The 24,052-nt window shown below is 39.6% G+C and overlaps 1 long non-coding RNA gene across 4 annotated transcripts in view; it reads left to right on the top strand.

Moving 5' to 3' along the window:
- LOC144050446 (uncharacterized) overlaps positions 1-24,052 on the top strand; it is an 81,148-nt gene that overhangs the window by 35,133 nt on the left and 21,963 nt on the right. For 2 of the 4 annotated variants that reach the window (XR_013293849.1, XR_013293848.1), the window contains exons 2-3: positions 10,695-10,787; positions 10,883-10,991. This is a non-coding gene — a long non-coding RNA (uncharacterized LOC144050446). Of the gene's footprint in view, positions 1-10,694; positions 10,788-10,882; positions 10,992-13,175; positions 13,290-24,052 lie in introns of those variants that run through there. The other 2 variants (XR_013293847.1, XR_013293846.1) reach the window with 2 other exon arrangements.

Here is a 24,052-nt window from a genome sequence, read left to right as displayed (position 1 = left end):
GTTTGAGTTATAAAACTATAAAAAGAACATTTAGGACATAACACGTCATATTTCACTCATCACGGAGGTTGGAAGATAAAGAGTCGTGCCAATGGTAGTGATAAAAGCAAATATAACAATAGCTGTGCTCAAGATATGTGTGAGTTATGATGTCATAGACGGGACCCTGTTCTATTAAGAAGCAGACAGTGCGGAGGTCTGAGTGGAGTGAACTCGAATAAAGATGACAAAGTGCAACTGTTTGTTTGAGACCGGGACATATGTTTTGCATAGTTAAAAGCTACTATAAAAAGTGACGTTCAGTTTTCATTTTATGCCCATGTGTAACGTATGCGTAGATGTTAAATCTCTCGGTTGGGCTCTGTGATGTCATCAGTGAGGAGATAAGGTGTAATTGTTCGCAGACTTACAGTTAGGTCAGCCTGTTGTGTCTCAAAATCTTAAAATGATTTGCAAATATAACCCCTTGATAAATAGACATGGTGATGTGTTGGATTACAGCCATTTATTGTGGATACAGATTTTTTTTTTCAACTAGCAACCACAGACATATGACATAATAAGGAATGAGATCAGTCCTTAATTAATTTGGAGATGAATAACGTGTTTGATGGTCATTATGCCTGCACTCTGGTACTGAGTGTAATCATAAAAGTATGATGTAAATTTGACAATAAATTTAAACATGTTATAAGTGCCTTAGATACCCAAAATTGAAAGCAGTATACAGACGCTCCCCACCTTACGAACGAGTTACGTTCCGGACGATCGTTCGTAAGGTGAATTTGTTCGTAAGTTGCTTCAGTGCTATATTTTGTATTATAATTTATGTTTAAAGCCTATATAAGTATATTGAAGGTTTATATAAGTATGTTTAAGGTTTGTACAAGTAACCTGCATTGGTTTGTACTGAAAAAAACTTAATAAAATGGAGAGAATACGTACAGTACTGTACTGTACTACGTATGTTAGAGAGAGAGAGCGAGAGACACACACAGTATGTACATGTACGTAATAAGATAAATAAAATGAAGTTTAACTTACTTTTGGAAGATGTACTCGATGCTTAAGGAGATGATGGAGGAGGAAGAGGAGGATTTTATATCATGAGAGATTCTTCGTCGTCGCTGGAATCGGCTTCAAAAGTTATTTCCTGCTTCATGGGGACCGGCGTTTTCTTCCTCCTCCTCCTCGCCACGTTGCTCAGCCTCCAATGAGCTCTCACAGCGCCAATCGTCGGTATTAGCGGCGGAAAGAAGCACTACGCGCAATACAAAATCTAACTTACAGCATTTCTTTCCAAACATTTTTCGACATACTGTACGCGCAGAAATGTTCGTATGTACCGTTGTTCGCAACTCGAATGTTCGTAAGTAGGGGAGCGTCTGTATATGTGGTTAAAATAAAATAAATTAGTCAAGTTTGGTTAGTTAACGGCTGCAAAAATGACAAGAGCTTTGCTGTTTAATAAAATAAAACATTTCACAACCTTGTATAGTCAAGCTTGAGTTGAAGATCCATTTGACGTTTTTTCAGGTTAAATCAAAGTCAAGCTCAGCATTAAAGCTGCTGGTAATGCAATCAGCTCTGGTTAATGACAGCATGCCCCCATAGTTCCAGATCAAGTTTCATAGTTTTAATAAAGTCGCCGGCATTTACTGCCCACTGTCTACCTTGGACGGCCCCCTTTTGGGCAAATCGCATCCTCTGTCACACCCGTTAGCCGTCGCCGTTGCTTACACATCATTTGTTACGAGCTATTTCACCCGCGGGCTGCCGGAGGCCTGAGCGGCGCCTTCCATAACTCTTGGAGCCGTGAAAGATTTTTAATTAAAATGAAGACAGCCGGCTGAACTGCGGAGACGTCACAAATAGTTTTGCCCGTCAAGGTCCCGGGGCATCTGATTGCAGGCAATTCCGCCTTGTTTGAAGAACTTGTTAATCACGTCCCCTTCTTAATTCAATTATCAACAGCCGCAGATTGATGCATCCGCGGATAGCGCGAAACAGAGGATTCAATCGCTCTCCATCGGCTTATGGCGTGTCATTCGTCCGCTTTCTGTATTATATATTGATATGCTGCTGACCCTGTGCATTTACTGTATTGGATTTTTTTATGACTCACCTTTGAACCCCTGCTGAAGAACAACCACTGACCCCACAATGTGAACGCCGGGCACACGCATCTGTTTGCGCCTGTATGAGTTCATACATAATACACACATGCTTTTTGCATGCGCGTGAAACTCGATTTGTATTGTCAAGATGGGCGGGTCAAAGAGTCAGAGTGAGGGTATCGGGGGGTGGTTGGTTTGATGTCGTTTTGGGGTGGTAGAGGTCTTCCAGGGCTGAGAGCGGGAGCTGCAGAGTTGGAAGGTCACGTTCATAAATTGTTGCCAGTGTGCCGGGGCTTAATTGAAAAGGCTGCAGAAGGAATGGGACCCTGTGATCTGAGGCCCCCACGTTCCTCCCTTTTGACCCCCGGGGCCTTCACTCATCACACGGCGCATCTGTCTCACTGTCTGTCGGAGTAGAGGGAAAGTTTACGTTGGCTTTTCCCGTATACTGTACATGTGTTTAAAAAACTATTGCATTTTTGTGGAACATTAAATGATGCTGTGACGCCATATTATATACTACGACGGCGTATCAGGGCCGCGTATAAATATATATTTTTTAGAAGGTGGGAGCAATATTCCCAAAAAAAACCTTGTAAATTTTCCACTTTATAAAGTGGCAAATTTGCGAGAAAAAAACTCGTAAATCTGCTACTTTATAAAGTGGCAAATTTGCGACTTTATAAAGTAGCAGATTTGTGAGAAAAAAACTCAATAATGTGCCAATACTATTCGGTCGCGTTTCCAAATAAGGAGATAGTAATTGCTTTAGCAGAGATTAACCACATGCTGTTAAGCATTCGCTCTTTGAAGCGTGTACGGCCACCGGCCAGCGACAAAGACGCCATGCTTTGCCAAGGTACACACCCTGACGATCAAGCATTTAAGTTAATGTGTTAAAATGTATATTTACTTACTAACCCAGAATTATTATTTACACATTCATAAATGTTGGTACGTTTTTGTACAAATATTTAAGTTGATGTGCCAAATCTGCTGCACTCCATCATTCACTTGCATTGACCTATGGTATGCTAGCTTCTGATTGGTTCGTGTTAGTCAGCTGATAGGGGATCAGGAAGTGTTGTCGCTCTAGCTGTGGTGAATGATGAGTAAAGTTTAAATTTAAGAATGAATCCATCTCCATCCTGCCTTTTAATTTTATAAACATTAACCACCAAAGAATCGTCACATGATTAGACTATAGATATGTTACGAGTTTTTTTCTCGCAAATCAGACACTTTACAAAGTGGCAAATTTGCGACTTTATAAAGTAGCAGATTTGTGAGAAAAAAACTCAATAATGTGCCAATACTATTCGGTCGCGTTTCCAAATAAGGAGATAGTAATTGCTTTAGCAGAGATTAATCATATGATGTTAAGCATTCGCTCTTTGAAGCGTGTACGGCCACCGGCCAGCGACAAAGACGCCATGCTTTTGCCAAGGTACACACCCTGACGATCAAGCATTTAAGTTAATGTGTTAAAATGTATATTTACTTACTAACCCAGAATGATTATTTACACATTCATAAATGTTGGTACGTTTTTGTACAAATATTTAAGTTGATGTGTCAAATCTGCTGCTCTCCATCATTCACTTGCATTGACCTCAAGTATGCTAGCTTCTGATTGGTTCGTGTTAGTCAGCTGATAGGGGATCAGGAAGTGTTGTCGCTCTAGCTGTGGTGAATGATGAGTAAAGTTTAAATTTAAGAATGAATCCATCTCCATCCTGCCTTTTAATTTTATAAACGTTAACCACCAAAGAATCGTCACATGATTAGACTATAGCTATGTTATGAGTTTTTTTCTCGCAAATCTGCCACTTTTTCTATCAAATCTGTCGCTTTGGAATGTTTTTTTTCTCTGAATATTGCCGCCGCCTTCTAAAAATAATATATTTATACGTGGCCCTAATACATGTTGCAGGATCTGCTTTAAAATTACAATATAAAAAAAAGAACATTCTGAGAATGTCTCTGCTAAATGGTGCAATCATTAATATACAGCACCATTGATGAATGAATGAATGAATGAGAGGAAACGTTTAACAATGACCATAAAACTGGAACGGTAACTTTTAAGGGGTCTTGAATTAACACTCATTCACCGCCAACCCTCCCTGTTACAATGCATATTTGGTATCTATAGCTGTCAATGGCAGTGATTACATTTTAACTTATTCACTCCCAGCCATTTTCACTGAAGCAACCCCCTTCGCTCCTGGCTGTTTTACTGGATTTTGACAAATTTTGTAAGGCCTACAGAATATTGTGTTCTATCGCTATAAAAACATGGAACCTACCAAAAGAAACATTTGAGTCTCTTCTTTCATCAGGAAAAAAAAGTATATTTGTATCTGTTTCTGTTTTGAAGCAATTAGCATTAGAATATAGCTAAGTTTCTTCATTATTCACAAATCTGCTTAAAACTATGGGTAAATCAGCTTGTTTGCCACATGGCCCTGGTTGATCTCTTATACTTTGCTGCCACCTGCTGGCCGTTTTTGTAATTACTACAATCATTCAATACAATCAATTTCATCAGGAAAAAAAAGTATATTTGTATCTGTTTCTGTTTTGAAGCAATTAGCATTACAATATAGCTCTTCATTATTCACAAATCTGTTTAAAACTGTTGGGAAAACAGCTTTTTTGCAACATGGCCCTGGTTGCATTGCCCAATTGATAGTACAGTGGAACATAACGATGACACAGAGAAGCTTGCCAGCAAGCTGTCTCTTGTTGATTTAAATTTTATTCAGTAGTTAAATTCTCATTTTACTTCTATATATGTTAATAATGTCTTCATGATAAAATCATGTTATAAATGGGTTCTTGTTAACTTAATTACAGGAACAGGAACAGATTGCGTTCCAAAAATGTCTTCTGCTAATTATGCTAACAAAACAAATGCTACTAAATTGAAGCGGGAATAATGTTCCTTTGTCGGAAACTGAAGGCTTAACAACGAGACAATTAGTCATAAGTCAATGACACAACGGCTTAGTGTAACATAATACATTCCTCCATAAGTACAGTGTCTATATGTCACTATAGTGATTATGATCTCAGCCCATCAATCTTTCAGCTACTGCTTGAGATAACCGCAGTCCCGTGTTGACAAAGCAGCAGCTCATTTATAAAGCCGGGGGTCCCCACCTTGCCGTCCCTTATGGAAATCTGTCCGGGAAACAAAGCAATCATAAGCATGAATGGAGGCGCGCTGTGAAACTGGAGATTTCACGCGTCTTTCACGTTCCACGCACCTTTTGAAGAGGAGCAGTGAGCCGAGCGGCCACTCGGCAAGAAAGCGGGGGAATCTGTCATTTCACACGGGGAGGAAACCCATCCAGGGTGACTATTGTGCTTCATAATAGGCGGGCCGTGGTTCGACATATCATTTTGACACGTTTAGGCGTTATGACACAGATGGTTTGACTCCCGCCATAGGTGTAAGGGAGGAAGGAAACGGCTTCTCGTGTTTCACCGAGCTGGGCCACATAAAGACGTAAACAGAAAATGATCGTCATGCACAATGCTGGAGCTTGTATGAAAAATATTGAAAATATGAAAGATATTGTCAACTGTAGGCTACTTAACAGATATGTGCTTCTTTTATAAATGTTTACAAATAATGACATTCTATAAAAATGTACGTTTCTACTTTGATGTTGTCACGTTTGATGCTAATCAGTGGAATTTTGCTTATCTTGAGGGAAAGCTCTGGAGAACAAACTCAATGTGCTACAAGAAAAAAAGTGACGACTAATTTTAGCATATCATAACCACATTTTCTTCTTTCAAATTCGTCTCCTGTGCAGCAGCTCGATTGCCTTTTTCTGTGGCCGGGTTGATCAACTTTAACTTGAAGGCTGTGTTGTAGGCATTGCATCATGTTTTGAACATTTTGAAGGTGTGGGCTTAAGCAGATTTGTATAATTAATATCAATACATTTTTTTATTAGGGCTGGGTTTTAAAAATCGGATAATCCATATCGAATTGATTTTTCTTTCATAAAACCATGAATTGATCATATTAATATCTCTTTTTTGACATAAATTAAACAATAAAATAGAATTTTAAAGGCCAAATTATTTTGTGTATACTGTTTTCTTCAAATTTACTGTTTACGTGAATTTAAAAGTATTTTCTTATATTTATGAAAGACCTGACTTATTGCACTTCATGACAACTCAGAATCTTTTTAATTATTTTTTTTTTTATCATGTCCTTGTTATTTAAGAACAGTTGATGTTTCATAATTAATCAATATCGGATTGAACCAAGCGAATCGAATTGAATAGGAAAAAAATCTAAATCGAATCAAACTGAACTCTTTGAATCGATATCCAACCCTTTAATAATGCTTCATTAACAATTAACACTGAAATATGAAGCTTTTGAAAAACTCAAAGCAAACACAATTTTGGTGACTTCAAGGGAAGCTAAGCATAGGAAAGTGAGGTCAGCTGGGGGGAAAATGTGCAGCTCAGTCTGAACTTTACTTTATTCAACAACAATGTTGTCACTCACTATCGATTATTTTTCAAATCTATTATTCTATCGATTATTTAATCGGTTAATCGAATAGGCCTACATTGATATTTTGAATTAAAGTGTTTTAGAAATGCATTTTTTTCTCCCTGATTAATGTTTATAAACCAGTGATTGTTGTTCATTTTATATTTCGTATTCGTATAGTGATTTTTTTTAAAAAAAAGGGGGTGGGATTGATGTACTCGTCAACCTTTTTGAAAGTGATTATGTTGCCGGTTCGGTCATTGCTTATGTTTTATTTTGATTGAACACAGAAGATAATCAGTCTTCTTCCATGAAAGACTACACAAATTAATTACTGTTGAGATGCTGAAATCAGAACGTTTTGACAATTTGCAGTTAAAAAAAAACTGCTCCAAACGATTACTCGATTTAATAAAATGGTTGTAATTTGATTATCAATTACTTTGACAACTAAACTAAATTCCACATAACTGACAGAATTCTTAAAAAAATTCTTGACTGTTTGATTATTATGCCATCGATCGTCATATTCCATGCAAGTAATGGGGCAGAACCCTGGCACCCCCCCCCCCCCATTATAGAACCTCCTAAACTAAATAATGAAAAGTAGTATTGGATTGGAGCAAACCCCACAACTGTCCATTGTTGATGTGCTGGTTGTTGAAGTAAGTTGTAAAACTGTCAATCAATTAATCCACCATGCGTTCATTTCATGCCGTCCAATGAGGCATCTGTTTGACAGCACCTGACAATTTATTCATTAGCGGCGATAATCAGGCTCCCATATGTTGGAGGGTCTTCACACTTTTAAAGCACTTGGCAACCATATCACCTCACCGCCCCTTGTCAATATGTCAGCCATCTGTTTTAAGACAATACACTCCACGGGGAGGGGGCTCGCCACGGTTTTATGACTCCGAGGTGTGAACGCTCGTCTTCCCCGTTCCACGTGTGGTGTCCCATCGCCCGCTGTGTCCACCTGAGGTCCCAGGACAGCAGTTACAGGGGTTGGCGGCATCGCGCGAGCCTTCCGGCATCGCGCGAGCCTGCCGGCCGCCTCTTCTTGAAGGTGCAACAGAAACAATCCCACTAAGTGGTGGATCGCCTTTCACACAGATTACTGAGCATCTGTCACTTTTGCTGGAGGGTGGGGGCGAGGTCGCTACCGCTGGCTGCTTGTGAGCAGGCCAGCAGGAAGTCATGTACACACATAGGACATTTACAAATGAATGGCGGCAATCTTATAAAGTTGCAAAATAGCGGTGAGAATGTGTAATTCCGTTCAGGTGCGATGGCGGTCCATTTAATTTGAACCCAAGATCAATTTGAGCCGAGATTGATGACATTATAATTAGGACTTGGTATCTCATTTCTTCATTCAATTAAATTTAGATTTTTTTTCCTATTAGATTCGATTCACTTAAATCCAATCTGATATTGACTACATATGGAACATCAGTTATTCTTAAATATCAAACATGATAAAAAAAACACAAACATTCAATTCCAATTAAAATTTTGCGGCGGCAGTAACTGGTTAAATTATTATTTATTAATGAAAGTATTATAATCACTTAAGTGTTACACAGACATTGACATCAGCATGAGATTATTGTAAATATAAATTAATAAGATTCTGATTTGCAATAAAGTGCAATAATCCTTCATAAATGTAAGAACATACTTTTAAATTCTCGTGAACTGTAAATTTTAAGAAAAAAGTCAGATACAAAAAGGGCCTTTAAAATTCTATTTTCTGATCAATTTATCGGAAAAATATATTTTAAAATAATGAATTGATATCAGCCTAGAAAAGAAAGAAAAGAAAACCCCCCGATTTTATATCGATTATTAAAATTTTTTAAATCCAGCCCTCATTACAATGAGCACTGCATAGAAGGGAGGCCTTTGTTTGTACTTGTCTATTTGAGGAGGTGTGTTTATTTTCTTAAATGGATGATGCACCTGGGAACTAATACTGATAGAGCATCTGTTAGGAACCGCCACTGATTTGAGGACTCGCAGTGAATCAGTGGCGAATTTATGTAATTGAGAATCATAAAACATTTACAAAAATCTACCTGAATGAAGTTGGTTTGTGGTGTGATAAATTATTGCATGATTCACTGACCTTGAATTTTCTTCATAATCCATCATGAAAAAAACTCCAAAATGACACAAATTCATTCCATAAAACTGGTTGACTTCCAATTTGTACGTTCAAATGTGTTTTTCCATAGATCATCATCATCACTCTGATTTCTTAAAACTTTCAAATGTAAAGTATAATGTAGCCATCCATCCATTTTCTATATAGCTTCTCGTCATTATGGTCACAAATGAGCTGGAGCCTTTAACACACTAGGCGGGTGGTCGCCAGCCAATCACAGCTATGGGCACATACATACAAACAACTATTCACACTCACATTCACACTTATGAACAATTTAGAGCCTTCAGTCAACTCAACATGCATGTCTGTGGAATGTGGGAGGAGCCAGAGAACCGGGATGTTCAAAATTGGAACTTAAGAACTATGCACTGTAAAAACAGTTGGGTCAAACATAATCTAAATTGGGTCTAAAAGGGACAGATCCAATGTTTTGGGTTATTTATTAAACCAAAAAGTTGGGTAAGATGAATAACAATCCAAAAATTGGGTTGTAAAATTTTTGGGTTTTTAAAATGGGTCGACCACAAAACAACCCCAAATAGTGGGTTTTGGGTTATTCTCTTTACACACATAACCCAAAGAGCTGGGTCGGTCCCCAAAAATTGAGTTATTTTGTGGGTTATTCATTTGACTCAACTTTTTAGTTCAAATAAATAACCCAAAACGTTTGATTGCTCCCCAAAAATAGGTTGTTTTGTGGGTTAACTATTTGTTTTAGAAAAATAAACCAAAACATTGGGTTGGTCCCTTTTTGACACAATTTGGGTTATTTTTGACCCAAATGTTTTTAGAGTGTGTGGTAGGTGTGCTAAAAACAAGCCAACATGCCGCCTAACCACTGTATTGTAAATTTTGAAAACACCTGACAGACATAATGGAGAGCAAAGATTTCATTTTGCTTTCAGATTTGTGTTATTTGTTTTAGCATGCACACTCTAAAAACAGTTGGGCCCGAAGTAACCCAATTATGGATCAAAAACGGACCGATCCACTTTATGAATCAATTTGACCCAACATTGAGTCAAGAAATGGGTCTCTTAGTGTCAAACAACTCATAAATATTGGTCAGATCCTTTACTTGGGTCATTGACCCCATTTTCTGACCCAAGTAAAGGATCTGACCAATATTTATGAGTGGTTTGAAACACTAAAAGACCCATTTCTTGATTCAATGGTGTTTTCAAAGTTTACAATACAGTGGTTAGGCGGCACGTTGGCTCGCGCTTAGCACACCTAACACACACAATAAAAACACTTGGGTCAAAAATAACCCAAATAGGGTCAAAAAGGGACCGACCCAACATTTTGGTTTATTTTTCTAAAACAAAAAGTTAACCCTTAAAACAACCTATTTTTGGGGGACCGACCAAACATTTTGGGTTATTTATTTGAACTAAAAAGTTGAGTCAAATTAATAACCCACAAAATAACAAAAAATTTTGGGACCCGACCCATCTTTTTGAGTTATTTATTTGAACTAAAAAGTTGGGTCATAAATATTGGTCAAATCCTTTACTTGGGTCATTGACCCAATTTTTTGACCCACGCAAAGGATCTAAATAATATTTATGAGTTGTTTGACACTAAAAGACCCATTTCTTGACTCAAAGTTGGGTCCAATTGGCCCAAGTAGAGGATCGGTCCATTTTTGACCCATAGTTGGGTTATTTTCGACCCAACTGTTTTTAGAGTGTGCATAATTGAATTAATGTGTGTATGTAATTGGTATTTAATTGTTTGGCTCAAACATACTGGTTTGTACTGGTTGGTCCCAAAAATATTGCTTAAACTCCAAATCCAACTGTGAATGTTCCACTTTATAATTGTGCGTTTTTGTTTTTTTTTTTAAGTGTAAATGATGTCGCTTGTGTTACAGCACAGAGATGAGATACGCAGCACACTATCAGCTTTGGTCCGCGCACAAAGCCACCTGCCTCCTTATGTAAGAAGAAGGCGCCTCAACTTCTCCGTATGTAACCTCAGTGTCATCTCTCTGTCTCTTCTACAATGTCGCTGGCTTGTTTGCGCTGCCTGCTTTTCTTTATGCCACCTTGTGTCTTTCAGCAGCCCCACTGGATCTCCTCGCTGGTTTGTTTGGCGGGTGTTGTGTTCTGGTCTCCGCGGGGCCGCAGGGGCCCGAGCGATGCCGCGTCACATTCACGCCGGGTGAAAGGTGAGTACTCTGAGAACAGAGCGTTCGGGTCTGCTGGAGACGACCTGCCTGCTCCTTTCTGCATGCTTGATTTGGGGCTAAAGGGGGTGGTGAGAGGGAAGTGTGAATAAGAGAGGAAAAGATTCGTGCCACCGACAAGACGAAAAGAAATTCGAACGCGTCATGAGAACATCGATCTTTCTTAGAAAATAGTCATTAAAGAAAATGTATTGTGAATAAAATTCAATCAAGTTGTCTGTTTTGTACAGAGTTAAGGTTATCCTACGTGTTATGTTGCTATGGTGATGGTTATATGAGAGGGTAGAATTGTAAGTAGGAGTACAGTGGGGCCTTCAAGGTCATTAACCCTGGAGAACCCACGGGGTCAAATTTGCCCCCTATAAATTCTGCTACTCAAATAACAAAGACCTTTTTTTTTTTTTTTTTACAAATTTAACTTCAAAAGTCCAGAGTGCCACTTCTGACCCCTGCATGGGGCCATCTAGTGGATGAATATTGCACTTACATGAGCCAGAGTGGTGGTGACAAGATGGCTGGCAACATGCTGTTTTGTTGAGCTGGAAATCAATCCAAACAAAACCATCTTCTCAGCAAACCATCAGATGGTAAAATTGTGTTTTTTTTGTTAATCTATTTCATATCATGTTGCAGAATGCCTAGGAGTATGTTTTATATATATATATTTTGATAAATTAGCAACTCTGAGCTAGTTCAAAAAAAGGGTTAAAATTGAAAAAACATATATTTTGGTGTTCAGTGAACTTATAGCAGTCATTTAATGTATAATTCATAATTTTCCAAAGAAGAAAAAGGTTCTTGGGTTCTCCAGGGTTAAACACAATCCCTTCCAGTAAGATGCTCGAAATAACTTTTGAAAACATTTGCTATTACGTGGATAACAACAAATTTGACTACAACAACAATGAGTAAACATTAATCAGGAAAAATGGTTTGATAATGCAGTTTAACACAAAATAAAATCAATTAATTGACAGAAAAATCGATCATTGATTCTAAATATATTAAGTAGTAACAAACCTGCTAAGGATGTAACGGGGTGTGTTGTCACGTCATACAAGGGAAATTTCCCGCCTACATCTTTACCGTGTTTCTCCGGACAAGCAGTTAGCGTGTTGACGAAAGGTCAAAATGCATATAAAAGGTGTTTATGTGCATACGGACCTAATACAGTTAGAGTGGCCTGTATGCGGAGCCGAGCATAACTTAGAGCAAATAGACAAACACCTCCGTTGTAAATTTACATTTAGTGAGACAGGTCAAATTTCCCTGACATATATCACGCTGCCGCTGCACTGTTATGTGACACTTGTCCTCTCCGTATGCCATCTAATGATGGAAGATGGCTCACAAGTGCGACTCCTGGACAGAGCGAGGGATCCCAAGAAATAACAAATAAAAAAAGTTGCTTCCACGCTTCGTGGCTGTCGTGGAAACAAAACAGATGCGCCGTAATTTATGACCACTTTCTGTGATTGGAGAAGAAAGCGCGCCATCGATCCGAGCCAGGCCTCTCTCTTTCACCTGTTAAGAGCTTTCCGCCTAATTGGCCGCCTCCATCACGGCGACTGCCAAAAGCGCGGCCTTCGCCGCCGCACAATAGTATGTTAAAGCACGTGTAAACTGCGCCTATTTTTCTTGTGCTCCTGCCATTGATTTTTAAATGAAGTATCAAAGAAAATCAATAGTAATCAACAAATAGAAGGCAACACGCTGTCGTGTCAGATCCCGGGGCACGGCTCAATCAATTTAGAGGCCTTGTCACAACACGGGCACGCAAAACAAAAGTTGAAAAGCTCTTCGGAATGGAAAGCAAGAAAGACAGTGGAAGCGCGCATCATTTGTCACCAGGAGGCTATGGTTTGGTTCAGGGGCGATTCATGTAAGAACATTACAGTATCCCTCGGGCCGGGTATCGCGTTACGGCGCCGCCGACGCCGTTGCAAAAGGAGGCCGTCCAAAATGCTTGATGAATCTCCAAGTGAACTGTGAAACAGTCGCTCCACCTGCCACTCACTGTCAACACCTTGCCCTCGCTCCACGTCGCCTTTCTCGCTTGCATACCTGAACGGAATAGGCCACCCCCCCCTTCCTCCCCCCACCGTTTGCTGGATCTAAAGACCCTTTCAAAGACCCTGATTGAGGGGGATTTTTTTTTTTTTATAGGTGAAGGTAGCCGCACATGAGGGCCAGACAATGGGAGAAGTATCAATTTCACATTTTTTCTTGTTCTTTGATTCTTCTTCTACCCCCCCCCCCCCCCATGTCTATTTGAAGACTACTAGTATATAGCTGCGCTAGTGCGTCAGTGTACTCTCTGATATATTTTTAAAAAGTGACTCTGAGGCTTGAAAAGTGCATTATAGGGTGTAGATAAAGCGCTATATAAGTTCACTCTATTTTCCATTTAGACAAAAATTTGATTTTTCATGCTTTTGGAACATGACATGTTTTTGAGCAAACCCATTTGAGTTTATTTGGGACTCGCAGGTTAAACAGTGAACAAATAGTGAATGTGGATTTTGGAATGCGAGTCCAAGCCTGTAGACTACTTAATCTTTTTTTTAGTTTAGAGTTTTTATTTATCCCCCAATGTCTATTTTAAGACTACTATTTCTTTACTATAATTTCTGGTAAGTTCAGGTTCATTATTATTTAATGGTCTGTTACTACATGTTTAAGTAAAGTGGATGTTACAACAATAAAAAAAAAAACGTTGCAAATTGGGGAGCACAAAGCATCGTGTGCTCTTCAAGGGCCATACCATAATGTTTGTGCATGTACAAGAATGTTTAGCCAGCTAATGGGCATTAAATTTAATTGTTTATCAACCAGTAAGCTTATCAAGGCTTTGTCGTGATTTCACTGCTGGCCTCTGACGCCGCACTAGAGCGACGGGAGTTTGCAAACTTGAAGGCGGTGAAGCCTCCCTGGTTAGCTTAGCGCTAGCTAGCTGCTACAACAGAACATCGATGGATTTAAAACTTGACCAAAAGTTAAAAAAAAGTTAAAAACACACAGAGTTTTGCTGTTGGTCAGTGTACGGCGAAAGATCCTTGCTGGTAAAGTAAGTTATTTTAAACTTAAAAGGAAAAACGTTCCTTAGATTGAGTGCGTCAGTGTACTCTCTGATATATTTTTAAAAAGTGACTATGAGGCTTGAAAAAAGCATTATAGGGTGTAGATAAAGTGCTATATAAGTTCACCCTATTTTCCATTTAGACAAAAATTTGATTTTTCATGCTTTTGGAACATGACATGTTTTGGAGCAAAATTACAATTACCAATAGTAACCCATTTGAGTTTATTTTGGACTCACAGGTTAAACAGTAAACAAATAGCGAATGTGGATTTTGGAATGCGAGTCCAAGCCTGTAGACTACTTAATCTTTTTGTTCGGAGTTTTTAGTTTTTGTTCTTCAACCAACTTCAAATTCTTTCCTTTCCGACTATATTATATTTTGTTTGTTTATAATATATATTATATTGTTGTTTATGTTTTTTTATTGATCTAATATGTATGCATTCATTATAATTTATATTATATGCATATCATTTGGTATTTTTTTGTTTTATATTTCATACATTTTTAAATTGCGTTGCTTATTTTTTATTTTGTGTTTCGCGGCATAATCTAATTCTTTACTACAACCTGATTTATAAACTTGCTCATTTCAGAGGCAAATAATTGTGATGCGGCTCTTGTGTGGACGCTCACTAGATTGTGCAAGTGTCCCTAATAAATAAATCTTTAGCCATTTCCAGTAGAACCAGCTCCACAATAGAAACCTGCCCTAACATATATTTTGCTCCATGCTGTCATTCATGACATTGTATAAACTGGAGCACAGTCACTTCTGCCCTGTTCAATAGGAGGTCAAGTAGTTGTCATACTGTACCGCATGTTTTTCTAAACTGGAAACACAAGAGCGGATCAAACAACATCTGGACAATGTTCTCACAAGGCCGCGATGCTCTTTGGTCAAATGGTGATCAAATCTCATCAAATCTTCATTCACGTTGAACACAAAAGGCCAGCCGCCCGTGCCACTCTGCCTGCAGGCAACAGCAACTCTCTCCATGGACATGTGAAACTCTGCTCCAGTTTGCTGGTCTGTGGCACATGCCCAGACCTCCTCCCTCCTTCCTGAGTGCTGTGCCAGGCCTCCCTCCAGGCTGGGAACGTGACAACATACGGTCCATTCTGTTGGCTGTCACTCACAGCCTGGGGGCCCACTGTTAAATGGAAGAGGCTTTTAGAGGCTATGAATGAGTGCTGCAAGAGGAGACTCGGGCCGGTCACGGCGGACATTTCAGTGTGCGTTATTGTTTTTTGTTGCGTGTGCGCGCATCCGGTGGGCTCTGTAATTGATCATACTTTTATTGGACTCAAGTGGAGTGTGTGAAATTAGATACAGAAAATGCAGGCTACTGTCTAGAGCAAACATTAGCATTAATGTGACTGAGTTTCTCCACAATAATACTCTAAACAGTAATATCACAAATTAGTCAGAGTAGAAGGTACCCTATTTAATTTGTCATACGCATTCCTGTACTGATTGAAAATTCTATTTATTAATCTAACTTGATACATCAACAGAGGTGGAAAAACTGCAAAGAAAAAAATAAGATATATTACGTTACTATATGACTTGTACAGTGGAGTGGAACCCTGCGAATAGATAAAAACGGAAAACACTGATGAAAATTCAACATGCTTTTTGTATGAAAAAAGTTCATATATTGAAGGGTTTTTTTTTTTCAAAAAATCCACAAATTTGCATATCCATAGTGCCCAACCGTGAGTATTTGGAATTTCAACTACAGACGCTCCCCTACTTACGAACATTCGAGTTACGAACAACGGTACATACGAACATGTCTGCGCGCATGTCAAAAAATGTTCGGAAAGAGATGCTGTAAGTTAGATTTTTTATTGCGCACCTTTTTCCGAGTACTGTAGTGCTTCTTTCCGCCGCTAATACCGACGCTTGGCGCTGTGAGAGCTCACCCAGCATTGGAGGCTCAGCAACGTGTCGAGGAGGAGGAAGAAGAAGAAACGCCTGTCGCTCATAGATAAAGCCATCGCACTTTTCGAGCAGCAAGACCCAAATATTGAACCTTGCACAAAGGTTGCAAATCAATTGAATGATGCCATACAGTGCTACCGCATCATTTATGATGAAAAAAGAAGAAAACTGTGCAATCGTCGTTAGATCGCTTCTTTCGGCCAGTTTCTAGTAAATCCTCCAAGGAAGATACTCATCAACCCTCATCTTCTTCTCCGCGACCCTCAACTTCTTCCTACATTGAAGTTACGGAGGAGGAAGTAACTTTTGAAGCCCATTCCAGCGACGACGAAGAACCTCTCATGATATAAAATCCTCCTCTTCCTCCTCCTCCTCCTCCATCAAATCCTTAAGCATCGAGTACATCTTCCAAAAGTAATTAAGTAAGTAAAGTAAGTTATCTTATTACGTACATGTACTGTACATACTGTGTGTGTCTCTCGCTCTCTCTCTCTAACATACGTAGTACAGTACTGTACGTATTCTCTTTAAACATAAATTATAATACAAAATATAGCACTGAAGCAACTTACGAACAAATTCACCTTACGAACGATCGCTCGGAACGTAACTCGTTCGTAAGTTGGGGAGCGTCTGTATTGAAGTTTTTTTTTTAAAAATCCACAAATTTGCATATCCGTAGTGCCCAACCGTGAGTATTTGGAATTTCCACTACATGTAAACAACTAATCAAAACATGTTTTTTAATCCCAACATGATAATTATGTCATTTATTCTCATTAATACAAGAAAAAAGAGCATTTAAAAAAAAAAAAATTTTTTCAAACCATCATGTTTTTTATTTAAATACTAAAAAAAATCGATCTTTTTGAGAATAGAAGACGTGCGCATGTGTCAGTATAGTTCATAAATGGCAGAACCAGAGGGTTGTTGTCACTTAATTCACACCACAACTGCCCCGTTCAATTTGTATTGAAGTAGAGCAAAGTCGAATTGATTTCCATTTTCCGTATCAATCTACTGTATTTTCACTGAGCCGAGTCTCACTGGTGCAGAGTTCAAAGAAATGAAAGGTCAAATTACTTAATAAAGCTATGATTTTTAATGCTTTCAAATGCGGCCTCCAAGTCGGCTTGCGCATGTTAAAACATACCCACACACGATGTACAGTGATGACTGAAAAGGTGGGCTCTCATGCTTAGAAAAAAAGAGGAATGTTTTGATGAAATATTAATCTGGAATGTGATACACGGTATAGTGATTAAATAAATATTTTTTAAAATATGTATAAATGTGTAGATTCTTCGAAGCAGCTACCGTTGATCCTGCATAATGTGATGGAAATTTCTCTTTTTCCATCTTGCCTCCATGATGTCATGGTTTTGTGATCTATGGGCGTTTTAGAGCTTTTTTGTTTTCAGGCCTTGGCAAAAACACTTTATCTTGCTTGACATACTGTACTGTAGCCAAGCGGCTAGTAAATAATGATACATGGGAGAAACGGAGACGGACTATTTTAAATCTCGAAATATCAAACTGTTAAGACCTGGAGAATTTTTTTGCTTTTTTTATTTTGCGTTTTTTTTTGTAGTAACATCCATAACAAAAGGTCTTTTTGTGTTACCTGTCATCTCCGTTATGGCTGACTGATATTCTTCATGGAGGCTCATTCAAAACGGCTGAGCCCGTTCATTTCAGTGGCAACATTTCAAAGGTCTGGTCGCACGCCGTCCGGGGTCGCCCGACATTGCGAGGAATGCTTTCCACACAACGCGCGCCCTCACTGCGCATTTTAAACAGATGTCCACTGTCAGTGCTTGGTAAGCAGCAATAAATAGCAAATTCCTCAGCGATCTCGTTTTATGACAAGCCTTGCGCGCGTCAAATCCCGCACAGGGGTGAACGTAGGGACAGTTTTGATTTATTGATCATTAGTTCAGCGCAGAAGTCTTGTGTTTTCCCCCGAATGATTACTAATATTTATAACCATCAGCCCATTTAACTGCGAACGGTCTAGAGGTAATATATTGCTTAGCAATTGGTCCTCATTTAACCTTGAAGATTGTAAAGCTGTCGTGGGGGAATAGTGTAATATTCACCTTCATAAGGGGGCAAATTATAGTACAGCGCTGGGGAATTCGTATCTGCAAATTTGATCACAAGTTCACAAAAAAAAGGATTGTAAAAACCTCTGCGTTATGTTTCAAATCCTGTAATTCAAGCCATATGATACAAAATGCATGAAAAGTAACCAGACACGTTGGATGTTTTACAGTATTGCACAAAATAGATTTTGAAAATAAATCGTCAGTTCCAAAAACTTGAACTTGGGATTTGGCCGACTGTTGGCTGTGATCAGCACTCAGTGAAGGAGCCCTGCTGATTTGATGAGTCTTGTTGTACAGCACACAGCAGGCATGCTGCTTCATACAGTATATGTACATGCAATAAAAGAAACTAGATCTGATGGAAGCCAGCCAACAATGCAACACGTCACCTCTTGTTTTCTAGGTGACTTTGAACAGTTTCACACACTGTTGTCAAAACATGTCTATGTTGCGTGTTTATTGTCTGCCTATTAAGTCGAGGTATAAAACTAGAATGGCAGTCAGTAGTAGTGCCAGACCTCCTTCAAGGCCTAATCACCACTCATTCTATAGCTGCATGTGCCCGATTTTTGTTAGTAATAATGTTTAAGGCCAGAGGTAATTTGTGATATTGTCCTTTAACCCTAACCTCTAATCCAATTTTGTCAGTAAATAAATCTTAATGACAAAATCAAAAAGAACCTTTGTTGGTTGAATGCACCCAAAATGCTCATAAAGTTCCAGTTTGTTTGAATTTGGACTCACTTGCAATAATGGAAATATATAAAATACAGTATGATATCATTTCAGGTTCAAACTTTCACCTAAAACCTTTTTTGTGGCATGTAAGCATTCAAGGCATGCAATTACAAACAAGTTTACCACCATTTCAAAATAAAACAGTTGCAGTTATTCTCCGTCCGTCCGTCCGTCCGTCTTCTTCCGCTTATCCGGGGTCGGGTCGCGGGGGCAGCAGCTTTAGCAGGGAAGCCCAGACTTCCCTCTCCCCAGCCACTTCAGCCAGCTCATCCGACGGGACCCCAAGGCGTTCCCAGGACAGCCGAGAGACATAGTCTCTCCAGCGTGTCCTGGGTCGTCCCCGGGGCCTCCTGCCGGTAGGACATGCCCGGAACACCTCCCCAGGGAGGCGTCCAGGAGGCATCCGAACCAGATGCCCGAGCCACCTCAACTGGTTCCTCTCAACGTGGAGGAGCAGCGACTCGACGCTGAGTCCCTCTCGGATGACCGAGCTTCTCACCCTATCTCTAAGGGAGAGCCCGGCTACCCTGCGGAGGAAACTCATTTCGTCCGCTTGTATCCGGGATCTTATTCTTTCGGTCACGACCCACAGCTCGTGACCATAGGTGAGGGTAGGAACGTAGATCGACCAGTAAATCGAGAGCTTTGCCTTTCGGCTCAGCTCCTTCTTCACCACAACGGACCGATACAGCGTCCGCATCACTGCAGACGCTGCACCGATCCGCCTGTCGATCTCCCGCTCTAACCTACCCTCACTCGTGAACAAGACCCCAAGATACTTGAACTCCTCCACTTGGGGCAGGACCTCCTCCCCGACCCGGAGAGGGCACTCCACCCTTTTCCGACTGAGGACCATGGTCTCGGATTTGGAGGTGCTGATCCTCATCCCAACCGCTTCACACTCGGCTGCAAACCGCTCCAGTGAGAGCTGGAGGTCACGGCTTGAAGAAGCCAACAGCACCACATCATCTGCAAAAAGCAGAGATGCAATGCTGAGGCCACCAAACCGGACCCCCTCAACGCCTCGGCTACGCCTAGAAATTCTGTCCATAAAAGTTATGAACAGAATCGGTGACAAAGGGCAACCTTGGCGGAGTCCAACCCTCACCGGAAACAAATTCGACTTACTGCCGGCAATGCGGACCAGACTCTGACATCGGTCGTACAGGGACCGAATGGCCCGTAGTTGCAGTTATTCTCTCATTTCAATTTGATGCCTCTTTTTTTTTTTTTTCCTGGAGAGCTCAGTATTGTTCATTTGGTAATTTTACCGATTTGACATGTCATCATCATTGCTCTCTTTTCTTTGGTCCTTCCTCGGGTCTCCTGACGGCCTCACGACTCTGGCTGGAAGTGTTCGGTTTAGGTGAACGGTATGGGATTTTTTTAATAGGTTTTAGGTGAACTAATGAATACACACACACTCGCACGCACGCATGCATGCACACACGCACACACACATACTCACTAACATACAAAAAACAAAAAAAAAAGAGAGAGCAATGATGATGACATGTCAAATCGGTAAAATTACCGAATGAACTATACTGAGCTCTCCAGAAAAAAAAAAAGGAGAGAATTTGATGCCTCTTTGATGCGGTCCATAATATGATCAAGAGATTCCGAGAATTTAGAGAATCTCTGTGGCACGGCTGAAAGCCAACATTGAATACCTTCGATCCCTCGAGCCGCACTGCATTAAAAACCGGCATCATCATGCAAAGGACCCACGTGAGTTTAGGATCACTTCAGAAAACCATTGTCAGTTAACACAATTTGTCGCTACATCTACAAAGTTCGAACTCTCGAAAGTCATATCAACACCCAGAACCGCCATAGATTTCTCTGGGCCGCCAGGCTTATACGAGATTGAATGACTCGAAGTGGAAAAGTGTGCTGTGGTCTGACAAGTCCAAATGTTTAATGTCGCGTCCTCCGTGCCCAAGTAGAAAAGGACCAGGCCAATCGATGATCGTATGATCGCATTAAGATTTTCAGTTGAGGGGGGACGCGGATGCAGAGGGCGCCACCGCGAATCGGGGCTCCATTGATGTGGACTTTTTAGTGTAGCCTGGTAAAACAACTCAGCGTTGATATAACGACCTCAAATCAGCTGTCCTGGAACTGAAAACGCAGAGTTTCCTTTCTCAGGGCACGTCAACTTGCTGTTCAGGGTTCGTCTCGCTGTTTGTTGAACATGCTTTGTGAAATGAACCCCAGGTCTTTGTAGCGTATTTAATTGAATATGGCTTGAAAAGGCTTTGCAAAATTATTGCATTCTATTTACATTTTACGCAAGGTCTCAACTTTGGGGTTTGTAAATTAACTCATTCACTGCCATTGACGGCTATAGATGTCAAAAATTCATTTGAACAAGTTTGATTAGTTTTTTCCACTTTTGTTAACAAGAGTATGTAAACCTAGAAAAAAAATATTGTACATATAGAACATATATAATATAAAATTTGTGATTAATCTTGAGTTTAAATAATTAAGTAATAAAAAAGAAAAGAAAATATTATTAAATAATTAGGGGCGTCAGACGATTACATTTTTTTATTGTAATTAATCGCATGACTTCAATAGTTAACTCACGATTAATCACAAATGTTATATCTGTTCTAAACGTACAATACATTTTCTTCTAGGTTTTTATAGTCTTGTTAACAAAAGTGGGAAAAAAATGTGAAACTAAGAAATTGTTAAAAAGAATTTTTGACGTCTATAGCCGTCAATGGCAGTGAATGAGTTAAATGCACCTTGGTCGTTATAGTCAATAATAAACAGACTGTTGTTTCTTGCTGTGTGTCCTGTGATGCCTGCAATTCTCATCTTCAGAATCCACAAAAAAAATTGGAGACATTCTCACATCAATGAAAGGAAAATTCCTTAACACTACATGTGAAATGGGGAGTTTTGGGCTTGTGACGGGAATGATGGATTGACTGTGGCGTGTCACAGCGTTGTCAGCGGCGAGCGTGATGATGGCCGACTGAAGTGTCTCACCTGTCGCTGCTGAGGGCGACTCGAGGGGACGACTGGCGCCGGCCCAGTCTAAACAGGAGTCGGCCCTCGCTGTCTCAACAGGTCTGCATCGCGCTGAGCGAGGCCGAGAGACAGAGAAGAAGTCCAGACGCGCGCGCACACACACACACACACACACACACACACACACACACACCCTCCTCCCCCGTACAGCACACATCCAGAAAGCACGGATGTTCATGTGTGATTTTTCTAATTTTTCAAGCCTGCATCCCGGCTACCACCCCCTCCTCTGACAGTTTGGCGGCTCTGCAGTGTGATCCGTGTGTATGTGTGTGAGGGTGATGGCGGAGACAAACCATCTGCTTGGCTTAAAAGTGTGTGTGCGGGGCGGCTCCGATGCCCCGCAGATGTTTTGGTTGTTTTTCGGCGCCACTTTGTTTTTGGTTTTTCCTGCTGTGTTTAGAGGTGGGAGGGGGACTACAAATTGTCCGCTATGGGGCATTTGAAAGAGTGTTAAGCCTCTTGTGTTGTAATCCCTCTATAAAAATGGTTGTTGCCATTCCAATTAGTTTAGACAGTCTTGTTGAATTCAATACAATCCTGAGTTGGTTTGAGTAAAAAGTTGTTAATTTTGACCGTGAGATCTGAGCTGTGTTGCTATTTGTTTGGTTAAAAATTAGTGGAAATTTCAAAGCTCTCTCATTGCAGACCAAGGAATAATTGAAAAACAGAAATTGGCATACATGACTTGTCTTTGAGAAATTCAGCATCCAGTGGAATCTGTATATATGTCTTATGTAACTTTATGATAATTATACACGGGAAAAAAACAACTTCATTATCGGTTGCACAAAATGTGATAGACTGAGTAATTTCCCCTTTTTGCCTCGAAAATAATTGAAAATGATAAACGTATTTTAATCATGTGCTACTGATGTACATGTCCGAATGAAGTAAATTCAAAAGCAGTTTATTCACCGTACCATTCATACAAGAGAAAAATGTGTAAATGATGTATAAAATTTAAACTACTGTGACAAAGCACGTAGGTTGGGTATCAATTCAAATTTCCAAAATGGATTCGATTCAATTCACAAGGGCACGATTGGAGTAGGCTACCAATTTTTATGTTTTTTTATTTTATATTCATGTTATGTATATTTTTGTATTGTACATTCATATTATATATAGTTAATATATTTAATTAATATTTTATTGAAATAATTGTAAATATAAATTACTAAGATTCTTAACTCTTTTGCTCCCAAAAATGTTTTATTTTAAGTCTTTTATTTGTCCCAAAGACGTATTTATACTTTTTTTAAATGTTTTTTTTATGCTAGAGCATACATAAGGCTTTGATGCAGTCTCTGAACTGCAGAGAACGCATGAGAGAAATTGTAGTAATTACAAAAACGGCCAGCAGGTGGCAGCAAAGTATAAGAGATCAACCAGGGTCATGTGGCAAACAAGCTGATTTACCCATAGTTTTAAGCAGATTTGTGAATAATGATGAAACTTAGCTATATTCTAATGCTAATTGCTGCAAAACGGAAACAGATAGAAATATACTTTTTGTCCTGATGAAAGAAGAGACTCTAATCTTTCTTTTGGTAGGTTCCATGTTTTTATAGCAATAGAACACAATATTCTGTGGGCCTTGCAAAATCTGTCAAAATCCAGTTAAACAGCCGGGAGTGAAGGGGGTTGCTTCAGTAAAAATGGCTGGGTGTGAATGAGTTTTGATTGTCTTAAAGTGCAATGAGTCAGATATTTCGTAAATGTGAGTACATACTTTGAAATTCCTGTGAACAGTCAATTTCAAGATACCCCCCCCCCCAAAAAAAAAGCATTAAGGCCATTAAGTAAAATTCTATTTGTTCTATTTGTTCTATTTTCACATGAATTTAGGCTAGGACAGGCTGGGTTTCAGTTTTAGCCACTAATTAAACATTATCTGTTTGTATGTGGCCAAGCGAGGTAAAGAGTTACTAATATGTAACTAAGTTAATTTGATGCAATTCAAATTCAGTTTTTTGCTCTCCGCCATAGCAATCCAAAATGTTCGCTATCTTCCACTAGCTCAAGGACCCCCTTTAGTTTGGTGTGACTGGAATCCCAGTGATCGTTCTTATCTGCTGCTGTCCATGAGGGGTTATCATTTCTGGTGCATTTTCAG

Source organism: Vanacampus margaritifer, chromosome 4 (genome assembly GCF_051991255.1).
Source record: "Vanacampus margaritifer isolate UIUO_Vmar chromosome 4, RoL_Vmar_1.0, whole genome shotgun sequence".
NCBI classification, from domain to species: Eukaryota; Metazoa; Chordata; class Actinopteri; order Syngnathiformes; family Syngnathidae; genus Vanacampus; species Vanacampus margaritifer.
Note: the sequence above shows the minus strand (reverse complement) of the source record. Positions and strands in the feature narration are given on the sequence as shown.